Here is a 12,897-nt window from a genome sequence, read left to right on the forward strand (position 1 = left end):
TCAACCCCCCCCCCCTTTCGGTTGACTCCTCAACCTGGACGCACAGAAACACTTTGGAAAAGCAGGTTGGCCCATGGACAACACCTTGCTGTGGTAAACAACCCCCAAACCCACCCCAAACCCAACCCAAACCCCAACATCCACGTACCCACCTGCCAGTGGCTGAACTGGGGCCCCCTTTGCCATGAGCTGGAGCATGAGCTGAGATGCTTCTGCCCTCCCAAAGCAGGGAAATCCAGCAGGAGTTGGTGTTACAGTGAGAAAACCTCACAGCCTGCATGGGGAACCTGCAGCTCCTGCACACCAAACAGCCAGAGAAGAGAGGTTTGGGGTCTTCTTTTTCAGCACTTGAATATTTCCTGTTAGTGCAACGGGAACGAACAAGGATCTTCTCTCCCAAGTGTGGGAAACACCAAGTCTGTCAGTTTTGCTGAGGTTAGAGGTGCCTTCTCGTCCCTCCCAGCCCCTGACTGCTGGAGCTGGCAGGGTGAGGAGAGGAGCTGCTGTTGGCACCACTCTGCAGCACCCTCTTCTTCTCAGCAGGGAGCCAGGGACACCCAGGGATGGGACAATCCTCATGTCTTGATGCCATTTTTCCCACATCACAACAAACCAGCCCATGAAGGGGGAACAGCTCTTCCAGCCAAACCCCATCCACCCCTTCCCCCAGTGCCTCCACTTCTCCTAATTTCCCCAGTGACCTCAGGCAGAGATGTGACCTCCAGCTGCAAATCCAGGTGTATTTTCATTTTGTTTGGGTTGGAAGGGACCTCAAAGATCATCTAGTTCCAACCCCCTCTGTGGGCAGGGACAAATTCCACCAGCCCAGGTTGCTCAATGTCCCATCCAACCTCTCCTTAAACCTTTCCAGGGATGGGGCATCCACAACTTCCCTGGGCCACCTCTTTTAACCCTCCTGGAGGGTAAATATCTCCAGGAAGACCCAGCACCATCAGTGGGCTCATCTGGTGGCTGAGGAACAGGGGCAGCACCCTGGGGAAGGCACACTTGCATCCAAAGAGCCCCACCATCCCCCCTGCACCAGCAGCACCACCACGAGCTCGTCTGCAACATCTTCTGCCCAGCAGAACCTCTCTCCTGGTCTTTGACAACAACAGGCACTTCCAGCACAGCCCAGTTGTCTGCAAGGAAAATTCCCAGGGAAAGGAGGATGTAGAGAGGCCAAGAATGTAAGTAGCTCCAAACCAGGTTTAGACATTTCTGTGGATGTCAGGGAGATCTAGAGTCAGTACAATTAATGACAACCATCTTGGCAGGGACAGAAACCAAGTGCTGGAGGACTCCCAGCAACATCCATCTGCTGGAGACCAAGACAAGAGCATCTCCCTCCACGTCTGTACACGATGTGTCTCTTCCAACCATCCTTTTAGGGAAGGTCCTGGTCAGACTCTGGCTCTGCCCCAGCCAAGAAGCTGCTGTGGGGAGCAGAGAGCAGCACAGGGAAGGGGCTGGACAGGCAGGGGAGCTGGAATGGGACAAGGGAATATCCACATGTGGTGCCTTTCCCTCTGAATTTGTAGCCTGGGCAATTCAAAAGTCAGAGACAAAGGTGATCCAAGGGCTGGAGACAGGCTGGAAGAGTTGGGGTGTTCAGCCTGGAGAAGAGAAGGCTCCAGGGAGAACTTAGAGCAGCTTCCAGTGCCTGAAGGGGCTCCAGGAAAGCTGGGGAGGGGCTTGGGACAAGGGCAGGGAGGGAGAGGACAAGGGGGGATGGATGAAAACTGGCAGAGGGAGATTGAGGTGAGACATGAGGAGGGAATTCTGGAGTGTGAGGGTGGGGAGAGCCTGGCCCAGGTTGCCCAGGGAAGCTGTGGCTGCCCCATCCCTGGCAGTGTTGAAGGGCAGGTTGGATGGGGCTTGGAGCAGCCTGGGCTGGTGGGAGGTGTCCCTGCCCGTGCAGGGGGGTTGGGACTGGATGATCTTGCAGGTCCCTTCCCACCCAAACCATTCCATGATTTTCTAAACGTGCCTCCACACATTTCCCCTCGTGGCCTCACTGAGAATCCCACCCATTCTAGCACAATCCCACGACCCCTCAGTCATTCCTCACTCTCAACTTGTGATGCTTCAGCAGGGAAAGAAGGGAGAACCCCCAGCCCCCCAGAGCTGCCCTGCAGTCACCAACCTCACTGCCTCAGGCCCTGAAGGAACCCAGCCAGAACCTCAATGCTTCCCAGAGCCCTAAGTGCTTCCAGGCTGGAAAAGCCCTGGCTTGTTGTTTGGTGTCACTTGTGGGGATTGGGAAGCAGCCTCTCCCTGCTGCCCGTGCAATCACACCACAGATGTCCCAGGGGGAACATTTACAGCCTTCAGTTACCCCATTAAAAACGTGTTGGAAGGGATTTGATTACTCAGTTTGACAGAGGGAGGGGAAACCCTCGGGGATCCTGGCAGCAGAGAGGATTTACGAGCTGGGGCTTCACTTCAGATGGAGCTGCCTGAGCACAATGTGGAGCAAAGGAGGAAAGAAACAAAACACCAAAACAACCCCCCAAAAAAAAAAAACCCGGGGAGTGATGGTGTCTGCATTCCTGCTGCTTGAATCAAGACAGCTCTGCTGGCAGCTCCAGTCCCCCTGGTTCCAGGGACCCAGGGAAGGGGCAGCAGGGAGGAGGATGCTCTGGAGCAGGTGGTCTCTGCCATCCTGCACCAAGGACTGCCCGTGGCACCCTGCAGAGCCACATCCCAAACCAGCTCCACTCTCCCACCCCTCTTTCTCAAGTGATCAGAGGGTTTCAATGGTTCCCCATCCCTTTCAAACACCTCCCTGGCAGGTGGGGAACATTTTCCTCCCAGATTGCTGAAGGGCCCGACCTGCCTTCGTTCCCATTCAGGGTGAACACAGACCTGGCTGTGACCTTGCTGTGGGGGGCCTGTTCTGGGGGTACCCCCTGGCTCCCTCCCCTTCATCTCCCTGTAAAAACCTCACCCTCGGGTTAGGAAATGAGGGAAGACAAATCTCCCAGCCATCTGCCTTCTTGCAGCCTGTGAACAGCATCCAAAACACCTCCAGACAAGCTGATTCCTGGCACGGGACTTGGGGTCACAGCTATTTATTGCCCCAGCAGTGAATGGGAGACATGTGGCCACCAAACCCCAGCCTGGGCTCAGAGGGAGCCAGTCTGAGGCTGAACATCTCCCTCCAGGTTCCCTGGAGCATCCTCACCTGCTTCAGGCCAAGGACAAGATGCCAAGGTCACTGTGTTCCCACCTTAGCCCTCCCTGGCCTTCATGGCCAGCACCAAAGTGTCTGATCTTTCTCTTTAAGGCAACATTAAAATGAAAGGGGAAAAGTTCTAAGTTATTGCCAAAGCCTTTGCTTCAAAAAAAAAAAAACAACATTCAAACCAAATTTACACACCAAACCCATAAATGTTCCTTTTATTGCACACACAAAATAACCCCCTGCAATATGATGCCTTTAAATTTATGGTTCTTCTAGAGCTATGAATTCAGTCCAGGTCTTTTCTTATTCCTTCTTTTTTTTTTTTGCTCCAACCTTAAGTCAAATAATTCATAAATACTTCACACTGGAGTGTAGTTTATGAGTATTATAATGATCACTTGAATGTGGAAACGCCTGTGAAGTTATTACAATGGTTTTAATACACCACAGACTCTCCAGCCATGTGGACTGTGAGGTATAAAGCAACTTCCATCACACACTGGAGGGAAAAAGTCTCTTGAGAGGCTGTTTGTTTGGGCAAATAATAAGGATCCTGTAGCCCAGGTATGTCTTGGAATTAATGACAACAGGGAAGCTGTGGCTGCCCCATCCCTGGCAGTGTTGAAGGGCAGGTTGGATGGGGCTTGGAGCAGCCTGGGCTGGTGGGAGGTGTCCCTGCCCATGCAGGGGGTTGGATCTAAATAATCTTTAAGGTCCCTTCACACCCAAACCATTCCATGACTCTATGATTTTAAGCTGTTTTCTCACCAATACCCCATCAGGATGTGAGTACTGAGGCTTGTTCCAACTACCAACCCTTCTCTTTTCCCTCCTGAAGAAGCCAAACCCCATTCTCACTCTGATTTCCACATTCAGGTGGGACATGAGGAAAAAGTTCTTCCCTGTGAGGGTGGTGAGAGCCTGGCCCAGGTTGCCCAGGGAAGCTGTGGCTGCCCCATCCCTGGCAGTGTTGAAGGGCAGGTTGGATGGGGCTTGGAGCAACCTGGGCTGGTGGGAGGTGTCCCTGCCCATGCAGGGGGGTGGGACTGGATGATCTTTAAGGTCCTTTCACACCCAAATCATTCAATGATTCTGTCTGGGGTGAGTTTTAACTTGCCAGGGCAGAAGGGTTACATGTACCAGCAGCAGAGTGAGACATGGCTCAGGTCCTCGAGTCTCTGTACAATTTTCAGACCCAAACCCAGGAAAAAGACATTACAAATGGCCAGAGGTGCAGGACCAGGGTCACCATTAACACCTTCAGAAGAGCAGGTAACTTACTTGGAGTCCCCAGGGGTGCAGGGAGGCAGAGAGAGGCCGAGTTGTTCTCACCAGGACAAGGCAGACACTGTTTTTTCTGTTGTCCCTGAACACATCACAGGGTGGCACCTGTGGAGAGCCAGAAATGAAGAGTCAGGGGGTTGCATCTCCCCAAAGACAGATACAACTATATAGCTCTATAAAAAGATGTATATAGCTCTATAAAACCATCTGGGTTTTTACTGGAAAGTGGCAGAAGCTGCAGATATTAAACTCCACCTGGATGGAAACAGGAACTCACCAACATTAACCAGGTTTTCCAGGATGACTGAGCCATGCAGGGACTTTCCTCAGGGTACCTCAGAAAAGGGGCTTTGCTCCTGGATTCTGCATTTCTCCTCCTCATTCTCCCATGGCAAACAGATCCCTGGGGGCAACCACGGGCCAGAAACTCCACGGCCAAAAATCAGTGGCAGCAGGTTTGAATTCCCTGAGAGGTGCTGGAGGGGGACAACCCTTCCAGCACCCACCACCACCTGCCCCAAGACCACCCAGAAAGAGCTGCCACGAGAGCCCAGGAGCCCTTCCTGCCTCTGAACCACCCCAGGAAATCAGCCTTTTTTCTCTCCCACAGAACTCCAGTAATTGCCTTCATATCTCAAAGGTGTCCTCCAGCCACAGAGGTGCAAATATTTATCCATACTTGGAATTGCAGAGTGAAGCCTGACTAAGTGTTCCCAGACACTTCAGCACTTGTTGTTTTTAAGACCTGAACCATAGACACCTGGCTGGAATTAATCAGCAGACGTGAGCAGGGGGGCAGAGCAAAGCCCAAATTAACCCTTCCCAGATCAATGTCAAGGTCACAGGGTGTTTCAGTGGGGCAGCCTCTCCCTAGATGTCAGCTGTCAACATCCCACAGCAAGAAGTGTCCTCCACTGAGCAGGGCATGAACTGGTAGCACAATTTATTGCTCTCCTGTCACCACTTGATGACCTGCTGTGCTGAGGGACCCACTTGGGAGTAGCAGCAATAACCCATGTTTATTGCTGGCTAATAAAACACCAGGGGGAACCATCTTCTGGATGGGCTCTGTCTAAAATCAATAGGAGTTTAAACAGCTCTTCAAGGGGGGAGCAGTCAGTCACTTGGCACCAGGTGGTTTCCAGTCGTTTGCATCACCAACAGCTCCCCATCCAGAGCAGAAACCCAAGCCCTTCAGAAGTGATCAAGCACAGAGCTGGGCAAGACCTGCAGCTTCTCCCATTCCAGCTCTTCTCCCACCCAGTGGCTGATCCCTCTCCCATGGTAGGCAATCATAGAGTCATGGGATGGTTTGGGTGGGAAGGGACCTTCAAGATCATCCAGTCCCAACCCCCTGCACAGGCAGGGACACCTCCCACCAGCCCAGGCTGCTCCAAGCCCCATCCAACCTGCCCTTCAACACTGCCAGGGATGGGGCAGCCACAGCTTCCCTGGGCAGCCTGGGCCAGGCTCTCACCACCCTCACACTCCAGAATCAATCAAGCCACCTTGTCCCAAGCTCAAGCCTCTAAAACATACACAGCATCAATGACTTCTCCAAAGGTGCTGCCCTGGGAGGGTCAGGATGAGGCCCCTGTGAGTCCAGCCAGGGTGAATTCCCTGGTACCTCCTACCCAAATGCTTTCACTCTCATCAGTTCCTTTCCAGGAAGGGACAAAATTCAACGAAGCTAAGGACAAACATTGGCTCAATGTTCCAATTCCAAAGGAGCTGGCCCAGCATAAAATGCAACCTGGAATTAGAAGGCAGCTCCTGGATGGCTGTGACATCAGGTAGCAGGGCAAGACCAGCTAAACCTGGCTTACCAGGGAGCTGGAGAAGAGCAGGGTCCCAAGGTAGGGCCCACAAACCACAACTGACCAGAGGACACCTCCTCCATGGTGGAACAGGCTGTGGTTCCAGCTACATCTCCCAGTGAGACACCCAAGACAAGGGGTGTCTTCTCTTGGTGCCAGACAAACCCCAGGTGAGGACCTGGTTGACATTGATGAACTATGTCAAGCTGAAAAGAAAAACAACCTCTGCCTTGTTCTGCTGCTCCTTTTCATTGTGAGATGTGTGGGGATGGAGAGCTCACCTGCTGAGGTGGAGATGGATCCAAGAGCCAGGCAGGTGCAAAGCCTTCCTCACCCTCCAAACCCATCACCTCCAGCTTCTCTGGGATGGGGGATGTTTCTAAGCAGATTACTCACCTCTGCATCAATCCCCCCACTCAATCCATTTCAATCATCTTCCATCCTCCCCAAAAAGGCACATGAGAGATGACCTGTTTTCTCTGCCACTGACCTGTGACATCCCCCTGCTGCTCAGCAGCTCTGGTTGGGCAGCTTCATGCAGAACAACAACAACAACAACCCCATAACACCATAAAAACCTCCCCAAAATAACCTTGTATTTTAAAGCAGAGAAGGAAAAAAAACCTTCCTGGATCTGTCACTGGAGATTTTAGCCCATCACCAGCTCCAGAAAGCTCCATTCTTGACTGATGTTGGTTTTCATGGCCCATTTGCTTGTTTGCTTCAAATTTTCCCTCCTTGACAGCTCCAGGAACTGGCAGAGGCTGGTTTTTTTTGTAGGTTTGCTGGCAGATGTTTCATCCAGAGGATGAGGAGGGGGCAGGAGGAGGCTGGGAGGAGGATGCAGGAGACCAAAGGAAGGGGAGAAGCAGAAGAGCTGGGGCACTGTGGGGACAGGAAGGGCCAGAGTTTGACTGAAAGGGAAGATCTGGAGAGAAATTCATGAGAACAAGGGGCTGAGCTGAGAAGAGGGAGCAGGTGGGATGGAGGAAGGCTCAGCCATCCACCTCCCCTCTTCCTCCCCTGCACCTGAACCAGGATCAGGTCTTTCTTCTCATCCACTGCTGAGGTGGAAACACCCTGGGCTTCCAGTTCATCCCCAGAGCAGGTCTCCAAACCAGCCTCACTGGTTCACAGCTCAGCCAGCAGCAGATCCCTGGAGAGGCAGTTGGTGCCAAAGCAGCAGAAAATGACCAGGAAACAAGAGCCAAGGGACAAGGTCCACCCACTGCCCACCCACTGGGGCAGGCCAAAGGCTCAGTTTCCCTCACAGCTTTAACAGTGACCACAAGAGGATGCCTGGGGACATGTAAGAACAAGACCAAGGTATATGATACTTCTCCAAGTCCTCTCCTGGCCTCCAGCTGTGTCCAGCTCAGAAGAACTCTTGAGCCAGACACACTTAGTAACCCCTCAGCAGTTTATCCTACATCCAAGTCTCCTCTTAAACCCTCCGAAACTTTTAGCATCCACAAACTCTTTTGACAACAAGGTCACAGGGCAAGATCCAGTGCTGACATCACTCCCTCCAGCTCTGGAGGACTCCACTGCCCCTTGGTGAGGTCAGACAGCACCACATCCCCTGCTCTGCAGACCATGCAACCTCTGGGCAGCTGCTCAGGCCATCAGACACTGCCTCCCTCTCCAGCCAGGAACTGGGAAACGACCAGAGACCACAGACTCATCCTAGAGAAGCTAAAAAAAAAACCAAAGAAGGAACTTCCAAAATCGACATCCTGCTACACTTGAGCAAAGAAATTCCCACCTGGCCAAGCAGGTGTGAATGCTTCTCACCAGGACCAGGATGCTTCTCACCACAGCTACCTTGACACTGAACCATCCAGTCCCTGAGCCAGCCCCAGCTCAGCAAAAAGGAGAAGGAAAGCAGGTCACTGGGCAGCTCTGGTGAAGCCTTTTGGGGTGTTTTCATACCCAGAGAAGCCAAACAGGCAATCAGGGGAGGAAGGACTTGCTGCTGATCACCAGGGAGGAGGGCGTGGGTGAAAAGTTCCTGTGTCTGAGATGTAAACAAGCCCCAAGGAGCAGGTCAGGCCACGCCAGCCCCTCTTATCACGAGCCATTTCATTTGGCATAAACACCAGCCCCCGGGTCAGGGCCATAATCTCTCCCAGATGCTTTGGCCCAGGGGCCTGATTTTAGGCTTCAGCCCTGAAGTGGGGGATGAAATAATCCCCACCCACTGCCTCCTTTCTCTAGCGCCTCTGCTAGGTGATCTTTAAGGTCTCTTCACACCCAAACCATTCCGTGACCATCCTGATACCTTTGGTTTGCAGAAGCAGTTGGACATTTACCTCCCTGAAGCCTCGGGAGGTGTAAAACTTCTTCCATGAGGTTGATGCCCACCTAGATGGGTTCCTCCTTCTCCTTGTGCCCTCCTGGGATTCATGCTCACTCATGCCTCTGGATTTCATGCAGACCTGGGCTTTGCAAGGGCACCAATGTCCTGCAAGCACCAGATCAGAGGAGAAGCAGAAGTTCTTTCCACTGCACCCACCACACTCTGGTCCACCAGAGGTCCCCTCCCTTGGAACCTGGTTCCCCCACAGCTGGACAGCCCCGAGGCAAAGGGGCTGGTGCTATGGGGTGGGCAGATGTCCCCAGGGCAGCAGAAGGTCCAGCACAGCACTCAGAGGTCACACCAGCACCAGGAAGGGCTTTCCCTGCTAAAGGCTTCAGCGCTGCCCCCCGGGCTGGGAGCTGCAGCAGTTGTCCTGTAGAAACTCAACTGGAGAAGAGCAGCCTCCCAAGAGCTGGAAGATATTGCAAAGGAGAGGGTGGAAGGGTTTCCACATGTTTATTCCACAGTCTCCAGCTCTGCCAGACCAACTTGAGCTCAGCAGTGTCAGGCACAGAGTATGGCCATGGCTGTGCTGAGACTGAGCTGCCATTCCAGTCTCCAAGCCCTCCCAGTCTCCAAGCCCTCCCAGTCTCCAGCCCTCCCAGCCTCCAAGCCCTCCCAGTCTCCAAGCCCTCCCAGCCTCCAAGCCTTCCCAGCCTCCAAGCCCTCCCAGCCTCCAAGCCCTCCCAGCCTCCAAGCCCTCCCAGCCTCCAGCCCTCCCAGCCTCCAAGCCCTCCCAGTCTCCAAGCCCTCCCCATGCTCAGGAAAAGGAGAATCCAAACCTACACCAGCTCCTGACCTTCAGCAGGAATGAGTCTGATCCAACCCCACAGTTCAAAGACCTGCCAGATCCAAACATCCTTCCCCAGCTCCTCTTCTTGGACTCCTAGAGGTGAATCCTTGACAAGTGCAATTAGCTCCTCTACCCTTTAAAAATCAAATTAAAAAATAAGGAACAGGACTTTTTCTTTTTTTTTTGAGGTCAACCCAATGTGAAACCTTCTTATTTGTCACAGCCACATTTTTAATGTTTTTTTTCACTTCAGTGGAGACAATGAAAACATTTTGCTCTCCCCAGAAGAAAACATTTCATTCTCCCCCCAAATGAAACAGTTCTTGGTTTTCAAATGCATGTTTGGAGGCACTTGTGGCCTCCCCAGTTTGGTGTTTTTTTTATTAAAGGCAGGCAAATTGCAAATGGTGAATGTCCCAGTGTAATAAAAAGTTAAAAGAGTTTCATTTCAAGCATATCTTTAAACAAAGCCTGCAGGTTTTCATCCCTAAAAATACTCCTTTCACTTCCAACTTCGGTTCAAGTTGTAAATAATTTCAAAAGCACCAAAATAACTTTTCTTTCCCCTGCAAACAAATGTTTCCTCTTAATTTCAGCCAGGCAAGCTTCAAGTGATTGGAGCCAGACTCTTCCAAGTGGTGCCCAGGAAATGGGCAAGAGACAAGGGCCACGAGGGGAAATACAGGAAATGCCCTTTAAAAAGAATATTCATTTTCTTTCTTTTCTTCCTGTAAGGGTGATCAAAGGCTGGAGCAGGTTGTGTGGAGTGGTTGGGGAGTCCCTGGAGATAATCAAAACTCAAGCAGACCAAAAATACCCACCAAACCAGCACAGAGGATCCAAATCCAAACCCCCAGGTGGACCAAAAAACCCACCAAGCCAGCACAGAGAATCAAAATCCCCAAGTGGACCAAAAATACCCACCAAACCAGCACAGAGGATCCAAACCCCCAAGTGGACCAAAAATACCCACCAAACCAGCACAGAGAATCCAAACCCCCAAGTGGACTAAAAACCCACCAAACCAGCAGAGAGAATCCAAACCCCCAAGTGGACTAAAAACCCACCAAACCAGCAGAGAGAATCCAAACCCCCAAGTGGACTAAAAAACCCACCAAACCAGCACAGAGAATCCAAACCCAAGTGGACCAAAAAACCCACCAAACCAGCACAGAGAATAAAAACCCCCAAGTGGACTAAAAACCCACCAAACCAGCACAGAGGATCCAAAGCCAAGTGGACCAAAAATACCCACCAAACCAGCACAGAGAATCCAAACCCAATGGACAAAAACCCACCAAACCAGCAGAGAGGATCCAAACCCCCAAGTGGACCCAGCCCTGAGCAACCCCCTCTGGCTGTTCCTGTTTTGAGCAGGGGGTGGGAACTGGATGATCTCCAGAGGTTCCTTCCAGCCTCAACCCCCTCAGCACGTGTTATTTTATCACCAACTGGAAAAGGAAGCATCCAGCCCCTGTGGTCTCCTCCCTGGGCTTGCACCAGCCCCATGAAACCACCACAAGCTGCAGCATCACCCACCCCACCAAGTCTGAGGGTCTCACAGAGCTCCGTGGTGTTTTCAAGCTCCAGTTCCTGGGATTTTTTGCAATGAAGTGTTTCAAATAGCACCTTTTTTCACCCTGGTAAAGGAAGGGAAGACCTGTCACCTCTGCCTGACCTGTGAGGGGGGAAAGAGAAGGCAGGGAAAAGAGGAAACTGCAGGTATTTAAAAGGAGCCCTCCTGTGAACAGCCAGTCTGAAGAAGCTGGATTTCTGCAGCCCTTCCACCTCCTGTGTCCTGTGAGGTGTGAACTCTGCAAAGCTTCTCCCAGAGTTGGGTGTTCAAAATGTCCTGCAGCTGCCTGGATTCTGTGGGGTACAGGAAGAGGTTCAGCTCATGCTGGAGCTACTGATGGTTGGACCTGGTGATCTCAGAGGTCTTTTCCAACTGTACCAATTCTGTGATTGCACTCATGAGGGCACCTGTTCCTTCCCTGCTCACCTTGTAAGACCTTGATAGGTCCACAAGCTTGAGCCCTCTGGCAGCTTGCAGTGACCCTGGCCACCAGCAGCACCAGGGGCTGCTGGGCACCACCTGCCACGTCACCACCAGGCCCCAGGCTTCATGAAAACACCAGAGACCCTGGGAAAACGTGGGAAAAGCCCAGCCTTGTCCAAAGTGGGTGGAAAGAGCAGGAAACAGGCGATGGATGTTTCTTATTTGGGCTTTTGGAGAGCATTAGGGTCTGTGGTCCCCCTAAAGACCTCTGGTGGGGTCAGAAAACAGGAGAGTGATGGGAGAAAGTATGGAAATCTCCAATCCCATTCAGCCCCTGAAGCTCCCCCTCTGGGATGCTCTGCAAACATTTGAATGGTTTGGCTGTTAAGGAAGACATGAAAAATGCCCTAAACTTCAACAAGACTCCTAGAAACCCCAGAGACATTCAGGCAAACCTTGCAGGCAGAGGAACCAGCCACAGCCCTGTGGGGTGCTCAGCTCCAGCAGCCTGTCCTGTGCAGGGTCTGGGGAGGGATTTGAGTTTGGCTGCCAGTAAAGTCCCACATTCCCAGTCTGCCCAGTCAGCATCTCCCATCCCTTTCCTTTGCAAAGGTCCCCGGGCTGGCAGCAGGGCCTTTGCAATATCTGCTTTTGGAAAAAGCACCTCAGGCCCCTCTGCTCTGCTCAGACCCCACCTGGAGCTCTGTGGCCAGCTCTGGAGTCCTCAACACAAGGAGGACATGGAGCTGTTGGAGCAAGTCCAGAGGAGGCCACAGAGATGATCCAAGGGCTGGAGCAGCTCTGCTCTGGAGCCAGGCTGGGAGAGTTGGGGTGTTCAGCCTGGAGAAGAGAAGGCTCCAGGGAGAGCTTAGAGCACCTTCCAGTGCCTGAAGGGGCTCCAGGAAAGCTGGGGAGGGACTTGGGACAAGGGCAGGGAGGGAGAGGACAAGGGGGGATGGATGAAAACTGGCAGAGGGAGATTGAGGTGAGACATGAGGAGGGAATTGTGGAGTGTGAGGGTGGTGAGAGCCTGGCCCAGGTTGCCCAGGGAAGCTGTGGCTGCCCCAGCCCTGGCAGTGTTGAAGGGCAGGTTGGATGGGGCTTGGAGCAGCCTGGGCTGGTGGGAGGTGTCCCTGCCCATGCAGGGGGGTTGGGACTGGATGATCTTGAAGGTCCCTTCCAACCCCACACCTCCTATGACTCTACGATTTAAAGAGCCCTCAGACTTGGGCTGGGACTAAACTTCCCGTTGCTGCCTCCCTCTCGCAGAAGGTCCCCGCGGGCTCCCCCGCCTCAGCCCGGTGCCCCGGGAGCCCCGCAGCCCCGGGAGCCCCGCAGCCCGACCCGGCACCGCAGCCCGAGGAGACGTTCCCTGCAGGACGGGAGGGATCGGCCGCCCTCCCGTGGCACATCCCAGAACATTTTTCCTCCTCCAGCTTCCATCAGCGCGCTGGAAAC

Source organism: Apus apus, chromosome 24, assembly GCF_020740795.1.
Source record: "Apus apus isolate bApuApu2 chromosome 24, bApuApu2.pri.cur, whole genome shotgun sequence".
Classification (NCBI taxonomy): domain Eukaryota; kingdom Metazoa; phylum Chordata; class Aves; order Apodiformes; family Apodidae; genus Apus; species Apus apus.